We start from the raw sequence: 17281 nt of genomic DNA, 5'->3' as shown, positions 1-17281 counted from the left end.
TAAGTGAGTAACACATTTTAATCTTGAAATAAACAACCTATATCATCAATATATTATAATAATGAAAGTATTTATGTAATTAGACATTTATAAAAATGATATAATCCAGCGCTTTGAAAGCGCGAGTCAAAATCTAGTATATTATTATTATTCAAATAGCATCATTATTATAATTATTTTAATACTTTAGTCATTTTCATTTCGTCCAATTTTTCTTCTTCTTTTTTCATCTCATTTTCATATTCTTAAATATCAACTAAAGCTTTAAAACTATGAGAACGTTACCGTATATCAAATATTTTATAAAATAAAAAAGTAAAAATTTTATATATTTTTAACACCTTTTACCACTTAAAACTGCTAACATATATGAAACAACCAATGTTATTTTGAAAACAGAAAAACAAAATAAGAACAACGTAAGTAAAACTCAAATTAAAATTTAAAATTATGATAATATTTCTTTGGTTTACATAGACTTATCCTTATATTCATATATTTTAAATTTTTATGAAGGAGAAATAAATAAATGAATAGGATTTAATATATGTAGTTTCAAATATTGTACGGTTACATATTCTTTCAATACTATCCAATTAAATATTAGGGGAGCTTATTGATGATTGAATTCTAAATGAATGTAAAAATTTAGAGATTTCCTCTTAATTGGTTTATGGATTTTAAAAATCTTCTTAAAATCCTTTGTTATTGGTTATTGGACTTTAAAATTCCATGTAAAATTCATTGTTATTCAAAAAGTTTAGTTTTCATTGATTTTGTAATTCTATTAAAATTTCTTGTTATTAGGACACAAATTCTCTTTAGTTTTACACATAAGATTCAACTTTGAAAATATCACGTATATTTATAAGATTCTTAAAATCTATGTAATTAAGAAAAAACACATACAAACAAACACACAAATTTTGTATTGTTAAGAGAATGTGTGTTACGAGAATGATAAAAAATTATAACAAAATAAATTTTATTGTTAAGAGAATGATAAAAAAATTGTAACAAAATCATTAGAGATAACATTATGAGAAAATTCTTAGTTTTATACAAAGAAGAATATAAACAAAGGTCATAGAAAACTTAAACCAAAAATCAAGCAAGACAAGACAAAAAAATGTCAAAACAATCATTATTAAAAAATATATATATAAATATTAAATAATTATTTTTCCATGATTTTTTTTTTATTTTTTAGAAAATATGTATATATTATTATAGAAGGAGAGTTTTGGAGAAAATATTATATATGGAAATCTATGATAATCAATTACATTCAATGATAATTCATACAAAATATTTGGTATCAATTCATCAAATCTTCTTAACTTTAAAAATCTATTAACTTGTAAAATTTTAAAAATTCACAAAAATTCTATTTTCAATAAGCCCCCCCCCCCCCCCCCCCCCCCCCCCAAGATGGCGTAGTTGACGAATTTGTCAACTTTCAAAATTTATCACATATTTTATCTATACTATTTTGTGTTTAAAGTTTAATCTATTAAGTTAATAAATTAAAAATAAATTTAATAACTCATTAAGAGTATGAACGACTTTAGCCACTTTAACTTTTAACATAATAACACAGATAAAAAAAATTATTTCACAAATAAAAATATAAATTACATATTACATTCACCAAACTCTCTTATTCTCTCTGTTTATCTAATCTATACTCACATATCTCATAAACTTATAGCCCTAAAAACATCGAATAATCTGAAAACGGAGAAATCCAAAAAGAAATATCCACCTGTTCTTAGAGCGTGCAAGCGCAAGATCCCCATCAATCTGTCGACCATAAGAAGGAAATCCTCTTTTGCTTTTCCTCAGATCATACTTTCTCGAGCTATGTTTGGCACTAACTTGTCAGTGTATTTTTTGCAATACAAACACATCAGCCTAGCATAAAAATTTAATGGAAATTTTATAACCTCACTAAAAATTGATTCAATGTCGGAGAAACAATGGAACATTTCTCAGAGAGGAAGTGATGCTTACTTGTTTCCTGGAGAAGAAGCAACTCTGCTTATCCTTCGCAACTTATTCAGTAAGTTCAGTTGCCAAATAGATAGAACATGAATGAGATATGAGAGGAGAAAAATAAACTAACAATTTAATAATATTTTTGTGGAAGTACTGATGCCAAAAGATAGATAACCAAATTTGTTGGTGGCATCTACTGAACCAAATGTTATCTTGCTCTGAACAGAGAAAAAAATATTAAGAATCTTTTCTTAAGTTAAGCCTATGTGATTGAAATAATACTTGCAATGCGAAGATTGTATTCATCTATCATCTTCTTAAACTTGGTATGATTTGGTGTGATGTAAACACCTTTTTTCTCAGACTGTTTTAGCTGTAGAATATCCTTCTAGCTTCACACAAGCAGTTCTGCAAATAAAAAATAGTGTGAGAAGATATATCATGATTCCAATCATCTTTAAATTTATCATCATCACTGTGTCTTCAAATTTAATACAAAGAGACGATGACAATATCATACCTCTTTCGAAGGTAAGCTCTTGCCAATGTAGGATCCAACTCGATGGCTTTGTTAATTATCTGCAAAATCTATGCTAATGGAGAGGCACAATAAATCATACATCAGATCTAACAATCAAATACAAACACAGATGAAACCCTTTAGGTGACAACATTTAATATGTTTTCGTCATCTTTTATATTCTCACGAGAGATTAGAAATATATTAAGAATGGTAAGAGAGAATGTTTAGAGAGAGAATGAGATTGTAAAGACGAAAGAGAGTACCAATTCTCCATTGATCTCATTAATGGTGTGAGTACAAGATATATATAGGTTTATCTATTTAGGCCAACCACAATCGAAGTTACTGTTTAGGATTTACTGTTCACGGAGTTGTTGCACTTCACACATATCACTGCACTTCACACATATCACTGCACTTCTCTTAACTCAATGAATCCTTCTTCATTTCATTTTCATGTATTTATGACAATAGTTATTACTTCTACTCAACACTCCCCTTCAAGCTTGACCAAGGGACCAAGGGAACCGGTCAAGCTTAGAAGCCATGAAAACCTCCATCATTAAAAACTTCACCAAAGAAAACCCACTGAGACAAAACCTTGATGATAGAAAAAGATTGGAGACTCCATGGTTAAAGAAATCAGCTGTTGAGATCAATGAGCCCAAGTCTGGAATGAATGGACTCAATTGTCTTCTGTCTTGCAGCCTTAGTAAACACATCAACTAGTTGATCTTCACTTCTGGTATAACATGGCAATATCACTCCAAGAACTATCATCTATCTCACCTTATGGAAATCAACCCAATATGCTTCGTTCTCTCATGGAAAAATGAGTTAGAGCAATATGAACAGCTGCTTGATTGTCACAGTGCATTGTCATAGGAGTGGTTTGCTCAATACCCAGATCCTTCAAGATACCTTTGATCCAGACCAACTCGTTTGTCAGCTTCAACATGGCTCTATATTCAGCCTCAGCACTTGAACAAGAGACCACCGTCTGCTTCTTAGTCTTCCAAGTAACCAAGTTTCCACCAATAAATGTGCAATACCCTGTGGTAGATCTTCTGTCTGCTCTATCACCTGCCCACTCAACATCACAATATCCAACCACCTCAGAACTCTCATTGCATCCCATCCAAACTCCTTGACCAGGTGGTCCATTTAAGTATCTCAATATCCTGTCGACCATGTTCCAATGATGCACCTTTAGAGCTTGCATATGTTGACTAACTTGATTCACTGCACTTCTCTCAACTCAATGCATCCTTCTTCATTTCATCTTCATGACAATATTTATTACTTCAACACAACAAGAGCTTTCTCTATTTGAAGAATAGTAATTGGTTCTCGCCTTCCTTGATTTCTTTGAAGATTTTTTTGATTATTGAATACCGTTGTTTTGTATGTTTTGGGTTTTAGGAGCGGGGGTATATGATGTTGACCATAGACAGTGAAGGCAGTGACTATGGGAGCTAAAAACTTATGTATGCGATGAGGATAAGTATGAAGATGAATATTAACATACGATGGTACTCACGAAATTGTGCCCGATGTGAATGTCCTTTGAAGACGATCGAAAAGATGATGGTAGAAATGCTGCACCGAAGAAGCTGCTAATTCAGATGATTAAGTCCAAGCTAGAGCTCTTCAGGAAGCTGAAGAAAGGGAAATAGCACATAATAGTCTGCCTTATCTAGGTTAGGAGATCATGAGTACTTATCGCTTCCACTAAAGTTCACTTTGATTGGCGTTCAAGAATTATTTTGGGTGTTTGTGTTAACTGCTATTGGTTTGTAGGTGGTGAAGATTGAGAGGTTGAAGACCATACTTCCCAGATAGGTTATTACACTACTACTAAGACATGTTTTTTCTGTATTTGAAAACTCTTTTTTTGCTTGACAATATGAACCTTTGTGCCCCGTATGTGAAAATAATTACTGTCCAAACCCTTTTTTGTTTCGTCATGTTTTGGCCAAAGTACAACGTTGTGGCATAGAACTTGCCATTATCTAAGTGAGGCTAAAAATTGTACACCCATGATATCACTCAAATTACCCTAAAAAATGATTTTACTCTCTCAAATAAGAGGATCAATTGTAGTACTTAGGGATCGAATCCACGGGGAGTGTGGGATAGTCTCCATCCATAGCTAAACATCTGACGCGGCTGTGCAGTTATGTACCTCAAAAAGCCCCAAAATACCAAAGTTCTCCAAAACGTAGATGAACCTGAAAACACTCTAAAACATACTCCAAACCTATATAATATACTCAGAATAAGTCATATATCATGGTCTAAAAGTAGTAAAATCCATGGTATATCAACCTAAGAACCTGAATCCAAATTGACCCTGACTCGAACCCGGTAGGACACCCGGACGCTCAAGCCTAGTTTAAACGTAATTTTTCCTCTTAATTCCCCCCAAATTAATTCCTCGAGGTGATATATATATATATATATATAACTTCATTTTTATTATCAAATTTGAAAAGAAACTATGAAAAAAGATAAAAAAATTCTTTTGTTATTTATATATTTTTAGAAAAAAATTTAAAAAATTCAATTTTAGTTATTTAATAATTATTATTATTTAAAAAAAAACTTATTCATCTTATAATCATCATTAGTCACTATGAATATTTATTCACCAAAATTCATATTTATTCCTCAATTTTCTTAATTCTTTTTTTATTTAACTTATTGTTTTTTGGAATTATACAGGGATATCATGATCCCACAGAATTGGTTCAGACTAGTCACATGTTATCACGTGTCGATCCTCTGTTTCTAGCGATGTCAAAATATTATTTTCCCAGTAGCCGGAATTCGAACTCTGGTGGCTTCACCGTATTAGGCTTTTGCCCTCAAATGATCACCACTAGGCTACGAGTCCCGGTTGTTTGTTTATTTCACTTCATCTATTTTTATTCATTTTATTGTTTATTTCGATAGTCATCAGTTGGAACTTCAAATGTTGTTGAAAGCCAAATAATAATATTATACATTATCATCATTTTAGACAATTTAATTAATACACAAATATCAACATGATCAGAATGACTATCACGTTCTTTCTTGACTATGAGTATCTAGGAGTAGAATATTTTCAAATGAGACACGTTAAGTTCCAACAAAACCAACTCCGGAGATGAGAAAGGCAGCGGCTTGCATCAAGAGATATAGATATAAAAATGTGTTTCCGAAGAATAAGTCGTAGCATGCACAACACAATATGTATGTACCCATGACCATCTCTTTCAAATTTACTCTGCAACAACACAAAACACACCATATTTATTAAGAAAAGTGTAACCAATTCTTTAAAAAATAAAAATGTATACAGTAATCTAATACCGAGCTTTAATCATTAACACTAAAATCTGAAATCTAAATCGGAAATTCTTGACCTCAAAAGAAAACTCTAAAGCCCACAATCGGGATAATTCTTTTGAACTTTAAATTAGGCCTTTTTATCTAATTGTTCAATATATTTTGTTTACCGGCATCAAGTATGTGGATGGCACTGCCCGAATAAATTTAATAGGTTGCTAATCCATTGCGAACAAATAACAAAGATGGAAACCATGGAGAATAATTTTGTAAAAATTTAAGTTCGTTAATAGAATCTTTCTTTTCTTTCGATTGATTTACCTTTCGAGGAATCCGTAGCGAGGCTTTCGCGACTGAGGGAGTAGCTCAGTGGTAACACAATCTCCTAGTTTCTCGGTGACAACCCATTCATTAACTCTCCCACCTTCAAATAAGCCAATGAGTGGTTCCCTTGGTCCGGTGCATAGCCATTACATTTTCAAATAAGACCCAAAAAATCACGAGGTAGAATGATCTGTGGGCATATACAGATAATTTATTGTGTAAAAGGTAATTAAGGTCATAGATAGAGTGAATAAATGTGGTGGTTGAACTGACAAAAAAAAGATGTGGTGGTTGTAAGAAATAGTACTAACCTCGGAGTGGCAATGGCACTGAGGAGGGTGGCGATAGAAGGAACGTATATAGTTGCCCAATTTGGAATTTTGACTTCGGGAAGAAATACACTTCTAGGAAGAATGACACAGTAGAAGAAGAAAGTGAAGAAATGAATTATGATCTTCCGTAGGAAAAAGAAGCTGTAGATCACATAAAACTTCTTCCAGATCTTTACTCTCTGTGTATCATCAATGTTAGTTAGCAAGACTAACTCGAAGGTAAAGCTCATATAACATCAGTTTTAAGTGTCATAATCTGTGTAGTATTCAAAGCTTCAAAATTTTGTAGTGTATTCATTTATTATGAGCAATTTTATAATGCCCTGACCCGCCCCCACCTACCCACGCCCGCACTCAGCCCGTGGGCCCATTTTATCTGGCGGACGGTGCATTGATTTTTCAAAGCCCGAAAATCTTGTTTACTGATCGTGCAATCACCACCCGACATTTCTCCGTGCTTTGGCCTCACTCGCACGGCATCGCGAATCAGTTCCCGATAGGTCACCCATCCTTTCACTACTCCAGCCCAAGCACGCTTAACTCTGGAGTTCTAAACGGATGTGTGACGGAAAAGGTAAGTTAACATTGGTGACATAGATACCCAAATCAATCATCTTAAGCCTTTACATAAATCACAACTCGAGATGTTACAATTCACCATCTCTTAAAGAACGCACCGTCCTCGTTACGGCCCACGACAGGTCTCAATACGCCACTCGGGTCAGCACCGAGATGCCTAACCAGCTCTGATACAATGTATAAAGCCCCGACCCGTCCACGGCTAATGGGCCACCCATGCCTGCTCACTCGGCCCGTGGGCCCCATCCCATCTGATGGGCCGTGCGTTAATTTTTCAAGGTCTGAGAGTCATGTTTATTGACCCTGCCATCAACACCCGACTTTTCTCTGTGCTTTGGCCTCACTCGAACGGTATCGCGAATCACTTCCCGATAGGCCACTCATCCTTTCACTACTCCAGCCAAGCACGCTTAACTCTAGAGTTCTAAACGGATGTGTGACGAAGAAGGTAAGTTAACTTTGATAACATAGGTAGCCAAAACAATTCTCATAAACTTTTCTATATATCACAACTCGGGATGTTACAAATTTCTAATTCATATTTTACGAGAGATCAATTACATAGACGGCCAGACGTGTTAATTGAAAAGTTTATTTTTATAAATCGTACAGTTTTCTTACTTGAATATATTTTTCCATGTTCACACATATATATATATATATATATATATATATATATATATATATATATATATTGCATATATATATATATATTTACAAAATAATAAAATTTTAATAACTGGTTTATATTTTACTTTGATTTGTGTTTAGTTTATATATTGAAAATAAATAAAAAATGTTAAATATCATTTTTATCTTAATTAAATATGTGATTTTAGGTATAATGATCTGCGTATGGTTAGTTAATTTTTGGGTATGTTATTGGTTACATCTACTACAATTGAACCATAAGTTTTTGGTTATAATTAGATAATATCTGATTATTTTAATTTTGGTTCATCTACTTAGATTTACAGATATTTTTTTAGAAATATTATATAAATACATATACGTTAATTTAATATAAAAATTAAAGTGTTAATGAAATTAGAGTTAAAATATAGCATATGTAACTAGTGATATTCTGAAAATGTATGCACATATATGTATATTTACTTTACGCATATTGAATTCCAAAAATTCTCTGAAAATTGAGCTACAATTGTTTATGGGTTTCACTTAGGCTAAATCTGATTAATTTTATACATTTTTGATTAAAAAAATTATTCATTTAGTCTAGTTTGTTTTTGGTACTAAAGTTTTAAATATTTTATTTTTAAAAATACGTATAATTTAATATATGTTGGTTTGGTGTTAAAATTTGGTTCACATTACATAAACGAATCTAACTTGTAAGCTATTGAAAATCCAAAAATCTGTTAGAATTTTATAATGTAATAATAATTAATAACTTATAATTTTATTACGTCAGTTTGAAAATGTACAGTTCATATCACATCCAATATTTTTAAATTTTATTATTTAGTAATATATTAGTCTTAATATAAAACATATACTTTTGGTGAAAAATGATATTAAATGTTACTAATTAAAAAATTGAAATATTAATAATGGCAATTAGTCATAATACTTTTAAAGTATAAATGTAATGTATCCTCTGTTCTTTAAAATTTTATATTCTAGATTTTTCACACATCTTAATAAAACACATTAAATCTGCATAGTTTTTTGTGTTTATCTTTTTTCCATAATGTTAAGCCAATAAAACTTTAACTAGTGCAACTAAGTTTTTTGAAGTTTGAAATTAGTAAATAAAACATGCATTAAAATATAAAAGATGGATTTTTTTGAAACAAATTTTTTTTCTAGAATATGTAATTTTAAGGAACGGATGGAGTAATGCGTGAGAAAAAACTGAGTTTTAAAATGATATTATAGAAATATAAAAGAAAATCAATGATTGGTTCAATTTATCTTAATTAACAACCCTGAATTCATAATTGACTCAACAATAGTAAAAACTATTTCTTAACGTGATCAATATTTTGAATGAGAAATTTTCTAAGATAGCATTTTTTAAGTTTTTGTCACAAAAATAGCTTTTAATTAATGAAAAAACTGACTAAAATAAGTTTTATTAAAGGGTTAAAATTTTACCCTAGGTTTACTAAATCTAGACCTAGGGTTTAGAGTTAAGAGGTGGAGTTTTGGAGATAGGATTTCCAATTTAAAAAAAAATTAAAATTAAAATTTTCAAAATAAAAAGGGATTATTTTGGTCATTTTTTTTCTTGAAAGTTATTTTTGCGACAAAAACTAAAAAAGCGCTATCTGAGAGAATTCTCTATTTTGAATAGTCCTTAGTAAAAGGTAAATCTTATATATTAAAACAGAAATCACAACATTGATTCATGTGTGATTTTTTAAAAAATAGACCTAATGGATCTATTCTTAGAAAGTCATGTTACATTTAATCTCTAATCTCATCATTTAAATTTTGGACCTACCAGAAATTTTTATTGGGCTATCAATAATTGGATTTAAACAATAGATGATCCATTGGATTTATAGATAGTATAAATTAAATAGATATAATTTAATGTTTTAATATTATACTTCCATATGTTAATAATTTAAATATTTGTCGATGTTAACTTTTAAAATTATAAAGATTTTTTTTCAAATAAAAAAAATCATATTATCTAACAATGATTAATCTTTAGTAACTTAAACCAATGAAAACAAATTTTAAACTATATAGTTTATTTTTAAAATTAAACAAAAACTAAATGTTTAATTATTTACTCGATAATATAAATCTATGAAGTGAAAAGTTTAATTTCTTAAATACTTTCTAAATTTGTGAAATGTTACAATATTTTGAATATGACAATAAAATAATATTTTACTAATCTTTATATATATAGTTACGATTTTAATAATGAAATAATAATCCGAAAATATATATATATAGAAGAAGATACAAATACATGTGAAACAATCTATTCAATGAAAAAAATATATCGTAAACTTATTATATTTTAAAAATTGATATACACATATATATTATAATATATACCAATTAAGAATTGAAAACAAAATGTTTATATAAAAATAAATGAAAACAAAAATCCGCGGTTGAGCGGATCGAGATCTAGTAGTATCTTAAAATTGCTGTGTACCCCTAAATATAAAATTCGTTTCTTGTGTCCCAAACTGTTTGCAGAAATATGTCATACATATGCCTAGAACGGGCTACGCATGAACCCAACACTATTAGACAGTATCAAACAAATCCAACCACTAATAGCTTTTAAAACCAGACTATACAAATCCGAATAAACTTAACCCTTGTCAATGTCAGTATATCTCATAATCCTAAATAGAATATAATGACTTGAAAAACCCTATCTATCCCCATTGACATTAGAATATAATGTGACCAATCACTTAAATATTTTATCTTTATTCAATCCGTGAATTTCACCTCTGTTTCAGGATTAGTCTAGATTTTTTCATAAATTCGATATACATCTAGATTAATCAAAAAGAATTGTCCTAGTGGTAAGCCAGCCAAAAAAAACAAAAAGGGTAGTTGGGACTTGTGGCAAAACGTACACCCAAAAGATAAAATAAAGTAAGTTGCAAAAACCTGGTTTTGGTTTTTGACGTAGTTTTTCAGATAAAAAGAAAAAAACCTGGTTGTGAATAATTTCCATCGTCATTTTCCGGAAGAGATTTGCTGGACCACAAGACCACCGATGTTGCTGGAATCTAAAGGCCTTGAATTGGCTTGGTAGCTCGCTTTTCACCTACAACCGCAGTTATTTTTATTTTACAATGATTATAAGCATTTTATTTAGATAGCGATATGCAAATGCGTAAAAAATAAATAAAACTTAATAATCTACTAACGAGTAACTTATTGGCGTTCTACAACAAATATCAATTTAAAAATCTATTCAGCATCTGAGATTTCCTTGTTCCATTGATTGATTCTACCGTTAAATTATTCAGCTATTATTCTATTTTAATATTTATCTGAAATGTATTAGCATGTATAATTTTAATGAATATTTTAAGCAAGACTTAAATTGTTTTGTTTTTTAAATGTTAAAATGTTATATAAAATTTGTGACATGTAAAGGCAAAACTAAAAACACCAAACTTTGGCGTTTTAAGCAAATGCATTGAAGTAAAAAAAATAAAAATTGAAAGAGATTCCAGTAAAAATATTGCAGCAATATAAATTAAAAGAGAAAAAATAAAGTACCTCGACATCATTTATGAAAACAAACTTCCAGCCAAGAAGACCAACACGAACTGCCAAGTCCGTGTCCTCTACTGTCGTCCGGTCTTTCCATCCTCCAGCTTCTTCCATCGCTGCGATTCTCCATACTCCCGCCGTTCCTGCATATACAAATACCCTTGTATAAGATATTTTAAGCAAAGTTACAGAAAAAAAGAAGATATTTTAAGCAAAATTGTTTTTGGGTAAAATTTTTATTTACCATTAAAGCCAAAGAAAGCATGCCTCGTGGATCCAGATTGTTGCTCTGCCATGAAATGGTAGTTGAGCGACATCTCTTGCATCCTTGTTAACAAACATGTGTTCGCGTTCACTGCATGACCGAATCATGTATCACAAACTTCGTTCACGTTAAGGTTTATCTCAAATTCCAAGGGCAAAATTTTCTTTATAAGCGGAAAATTCCGAACGGAAGTCAAGTCCAATCCCTGGAATCTATGGATGATGTTTTTAACCACCGGGGCATTATGATTATGTGCATATAATTGATGTTATGCATATAAACAACTATGCGCCATTTTGTTTCTTTCCTTATCAAATTAATAATACTAGAAATTTGTTGTAGTTGTTATTGTCATATATGTGTACATACCAAATTTCCACCGGGCTTGGACGAGAGCCAGCTCAGGGTTGTGGATAAGAAATGGGATAGTGCGCTGAAGGTAATCCGGCTCGGGCTGGAAATCAGCATCAAAGATGACTAGATATTTGCATTGCTTGACGTAACTGTGCCTCATGCCGTGTTTCAGAGCGCCAGCTTTATAGCCATTTCTGTTGTCTCGCCTCTCATATTTTATATGTCTTTTGATGCCCATTTTCCACACTCCTTGCTTATCAGTTCCTGATATTTTTTCCCCATATACAATGGAAAGAGTCGACTCAATAATATTTAACAATGGTATAATTCATGATCTATAATTTAAAATGTAGGTTATATTTTTATGTTAATATCATTTATCCAAAGAAATGTGTTTTTCCTCATCATACAAGGGATTCTTCAGATATTTCCTTTATTTTATGACAAATTTAGGAATTTATTTTAAGCAATCTAAAGCTAACAATAAACCCTCATAACAAAACCATAAACCTGATATCCTAGCTAAAAATACAAGAAAAATAAATTGGAAATGAGGTTAGTTATCCCCAAATTTTGAGAATGCATTTTTTTAACTCAGATAAGACGAGTTAAAACCTGACAAATTCGAAGGTGTACAAGGTAATTGGGTACAGGCGTACATCACACATCATATGAAAGACTCATGCCAAATTATACCCCACGAAGCACCCTATATCAAGTACACCGGTTCGTAACCAATGGATGAGATATATCATATACTATTGTTGGAAGGTTATTAAGAACGAACCATGATGTCTGGATCAGTGGAATCGTCTAAAACTTGAACGATTAGTCGATCCGATGGCCACATTAGTCTGCATGCAGCACCTATAAGATAATTCAAATACCTGCAGATTCAAAAATAAGTTTTTCATAACAAAATAATTTAATCTTTTTTGTTACAAAATAATTTGCTATAAAACATAGTTAATGTCTCACATTGAAAACATTTGAAAAAACGATCCACTTAATTGTAAAAGACATATGAGAAAACATCTAGTGTTGGATCTATATGTTGATAAAACATAGCTAGAGAGTAATGAGTGGACTCAATGCGATTTGCACAAAGAATAAGGGTATGACTGGTATATTAATAGTGACTCAGAGTAATATAGAAGAAAAAGAGAGAAAATGAACAGAAAATGGAAAATCAGAGTAAATGTTTTTTTTTTAGCAGCAAACAGATATTCTATTACTCAAACTTGGGGTAGTCTGGGAAACCAGACCGGAATAAGACAACCAATAAAACATAAAGATCTATGCAAAGAATGTGCATTCCTAGCTAACGAACCTGCAATCTCATTCTGCATCATTGGAAAGTAGCTGATCTTGAAGTCCGAAAAACACAACCGAAGAGTTTGAATGATTTCGAGCTCAGTTGAGAAGTTGGGCCAAGCTTGTGGTTGTTTCATCATTGCAATCAGGTCCTTACAGTCCGTCCCAAACCTCTGACAGGTCGAGTGTTGTATCATGCTCTCCATATTGCCCATTGTAGCGCTTCCAGTTCTGAGTGTAAAGCTGTCTCCCGCCTCCTCAAGTTCCTTGACCCCATGAGTTGAATCTTCCCCATTGTATCCTTCCAAACCCATCTCATTCCACTATACTGAGCTGTGGAGGTCCATGAACCATCCACTATACAAATATTACCCAAGTTTAAGGCTTGTGTTTCTTCAGCAGTATGTGCATGTGGCGGGACCGATACAGTGTCTCTTGCATTGTACCAAGCTTGGCATTAACTCTCTGCATACCTGATTAGTTCCAATGGGTCTCTGTCTATGCCTCTAAACAACTTATCGTTCCTACCTTTCTAGATGTACCAAATTATCCAAGGATAATGATCTCTATCATCTTCTGGCTGCAGAATACAAACGCTCACGCGCTACGAAAGACTTCAATGTCCATATATGTGGCAAAGAGACACCACGAAGTCTCTGCGCGTCATTTACTCAGTCAAAACTTATGATTTTCCAGGGACCTTTTGGTCATTTGTCTTGACGTTTTACACTTTCTAAACCAAAGACATTTGTTGTTAAAGATGCTAAGATAGCCAGTAGACTTGTTAGTAATGATTGTTTTCATATTATTCAACCAAAGACATTTGATGTTTGAAATATGTTAGTAAATGAACATTCATCTAGACATAGAGTTTGTTTAAGATTGTGTCTAAGCTTAAGGTTGATAGTTTGATTGATCATTTGTCATCCTTAGTTCGAAACTTGATCACCCAAGGTCTAATTCCTATACCCATGAGTTCTCTTTTATCATAGCCAAAGAAACTCACTTCTTTTATTGTTTTATTGTTCTGTTATTGCATTCTATTATTAGTAGTAGTTTAAAACCATCCAAATTATCGGTTGCACTTAGATTAAGTACATATTTGCATTCTCGGTGCTTTGAATCCCTTAGAATTGGTTCGACAATCTTTTATACTACATCATTTGTCTTAGGAGGCTTGAAAACTCCTAACATCAGCCCACTTTTCTTAAACAATTTGAAGTGACTGAATGCCTCCAACTTCTCTTTCAAAGAATAAGCCGATGCCTTCATGTTGTGCCCATCTACAAAACACGGAACATACCTCTTTCCACTAGTAGATGTGGGATTGATTGGTCCGCATAAGTCTGGGTGCACCAATTCGAGTACTTCCTTAGCTCTCCATGTACTCTTCTCTGGGATAAGATTATTGGTTGCTTTCCCAAAAGACAATTTAACATGTGAAGTTTTGAGCATTGAATTATGAAAGACATGTGCACAAAAAAATGAATTATGGGAAACCATACACCGTCTTCTTATTTGCAGTATCTTCGTCATGTTATGACTAAGGTGTTCAAATATCTCATGCCTCAGCTTTGACATGTCTTTGGTGGTAGTTTGAAAGCATTGTAGTTCATTTGATATAACTTCTTCATTGATTTGATCCAATAGCATGAACATTATGTTGGTGCACATTCGGCTTTCAGCTATCAGTTCTCTTTCCTATATAATATCTTACATGATCCTTTCTATATCATGATTGTGATCTTCTTTCCTGAAGTTACCCGAGACTTACAAGTTGTTTTTGAGCTTTGGTACGTAGTATACGTCAGTTATTGAGTAAACCGCATTGTTTAGACTCTATTCTTATGTTGTTTCCCAGCTTGACTGAGTCTCTACAGATTTCATCCATTGCTGAGAACATAGCATTGTCTCTACTCATATGGTTTGAGCATCATGAGTCAAGAAACCATGGCCCTCTCTTCATGTTTCTTGATTCTCCAGACAATCATCATCTTCATCCATACTCTCGTCAATGTGAGCCATCAATAGCATCTATTCGGTCTCATCAAAATCTGTTGACCTCTTCTTCCCACTTATGACACGTTATTGTGGAAGTGTCCTAGTGGATGACATTTATAGCACTCCACTGTGCTCTTGTTTAAGATGGTTCTGCCTCGTCTTGATGAGAGTCCTCTTCCTCTGGATCCCATTCCTCTTCGTTATGTTATCTTTAACACATGATCATCTCCTCTATCTGATTTCTTGGACTTCTGTTCATGAACCACAGGAGGGCTTTGCAGTTAATCCAGAGACATGCTTTCAATATCCTTTGATTCTTCTATGGACCACCACCTACATGAACTTCTCTGATATTAATATGTAATTAATAATGCTATGTATTCACTACAAGAAAACAGCGGCATACTGAGGGAAAAAATCGTCGGTATGTCGTCGGAATAACGCTATTCCGACGATATACCGACGAAAAAAGTCCTCGGAAATAACTCCTCGGAAATTCATCTTTCCTCGGAAATCCCTCGGAAATTTCCGACGGAATTCCGAGGAAATGAATTTCCTCGGAATATTCCGAGGACTTTTTTCGTCGGAAATTCCTCGGAATATTCCGAGGAATATGTCGTCGGAATATTCCGAGGGATACACTTCCTCGGAATATTTCCAAAATTCAAAAAAAAAATTATAAATTTATTTTTTTAAATTGAAATTCAAAAATATAAAATTAAAATTGAAATAGAAAACATATTTAAAATACAAAAAATAATAAAATAGTTTTTATAAATAAAAAATGTTTTATAAATAAAAATTAGTTTTAATAAATATAAATATTTTTATAAATATGAAATCATCTTTTTATAAATACAAAATAGTTTTTATAAATACAAAAAATAATAAAATAGTGTTTATAAATAAAAAATGTTTTATAAATACATAATTAGTTTTAATAAATATAAATATTTTTATAGATATGAAATCATCTTTTTATAAATACAAAATAGTATTTATAAATACAAAAAATAATAAAATAGTGTTTATAAATCAAAAATGTTTTATAAATACAAAATTAATTTTAAAATATGAAATCATCTTTTATAAATCCAAAAAACGAATTTATATACAAAGAACGTTTTGTATATTTAAAATAGTTTTTATAAATACAAAAATAAAAAATAGTGTTTATAAATCAAAAAAATGTTTTATAAATACAAAATTAGTTTTAATAAATATAAATATTTTTATAAATATGAAATCATCTTTTATAAATCCAAAAATCGAATTTATATACAAAAACGTTTTGTAAAATCGAATTTATATAAATGTTTTGTAAATACAAAAATAATAAACAATTTATAAAAAAAGTTCTAAATCAATTCAACACAACCAAATCACAATTCTAAACCTATTACACAACAAATCACAATCCTACCCAATCACCCTAACAAAAATCTATCAAAAAACTTCTAAAATCATCAAATCTACTTAAAAACCTAACAAATAGGACCTAAGAGAGTGGGATAAGGTCCTTACATGATTTGTAAAGGAATGGAAAGGATTCGCCGGAGAGATCGTCGCGAGAGAAGGTGGAGAACGCCGGAAGGAGAGAGAGATCGCCGGAGAGGAAGAAGAGAGAAATGGGGAAGAAGAGAGAAATGGGGAAGAAGATGCGGTTCGAGTTTATAAAACCTTGGGTCTGACGGATATTTTCCGTCGGAATTCCCTCAGTATTTTCAATTTCAATTTTCGCGAAATATTTGGCGGCTTGTTTGCCCGGTTAAATGAAAATATTCCGAGGAAATTCCGACGGATATTTAAGTGGCCGTCGGAATTTCCTCGGAATATTTTCATTAATTCGAGGAAAAAGAATATCCTGTGCATGTATTTCTATTAATTTATATTGTTCCTCGGAATTTCCTCGGAATATTCCGAGGAAATACCGAGGAACTAGTGTTTGGGGTTTCAAAACATCAATTTTTTTTTGTCGTATTTCATTTCTTATACAATTGTAATGCATACCATTGAAGATTCTTTGTATAG

General features: G+C 31.7%; 1 pseudogene; it reads right to left on the bottom strand.

The window, feature by feature from the left end:
* Positions 1-5498: 5498 nt before the first annotated feature.
* Positions 5499-13563, bottom strand: LOC106426963 (annotated as a pseudogene).
* Between the last annotated feature and the right edge of the window lie 3718 nt (positions 13564-17281).

The sequence above is a fragment of the Brassica napus genome, chromosome C4 (assembly GCF_020379485.1).
Source record: "Brassica napus cultivar Da-Ae chromosome C4, Da-Ae, whole genome shotgun sequence".
Lineage (NCBI taxonomy): Eukaryota > Viridiplantae > Streptophyta > Magnoliopsida > Brassicales > Brassicaceae > Brassica > Brassica napus.
The sequence above is the reverse complement of the archived record's forward strand: the minus strand, read 5'-3'. Positions and strand labels throughout refer to the sequence as shown.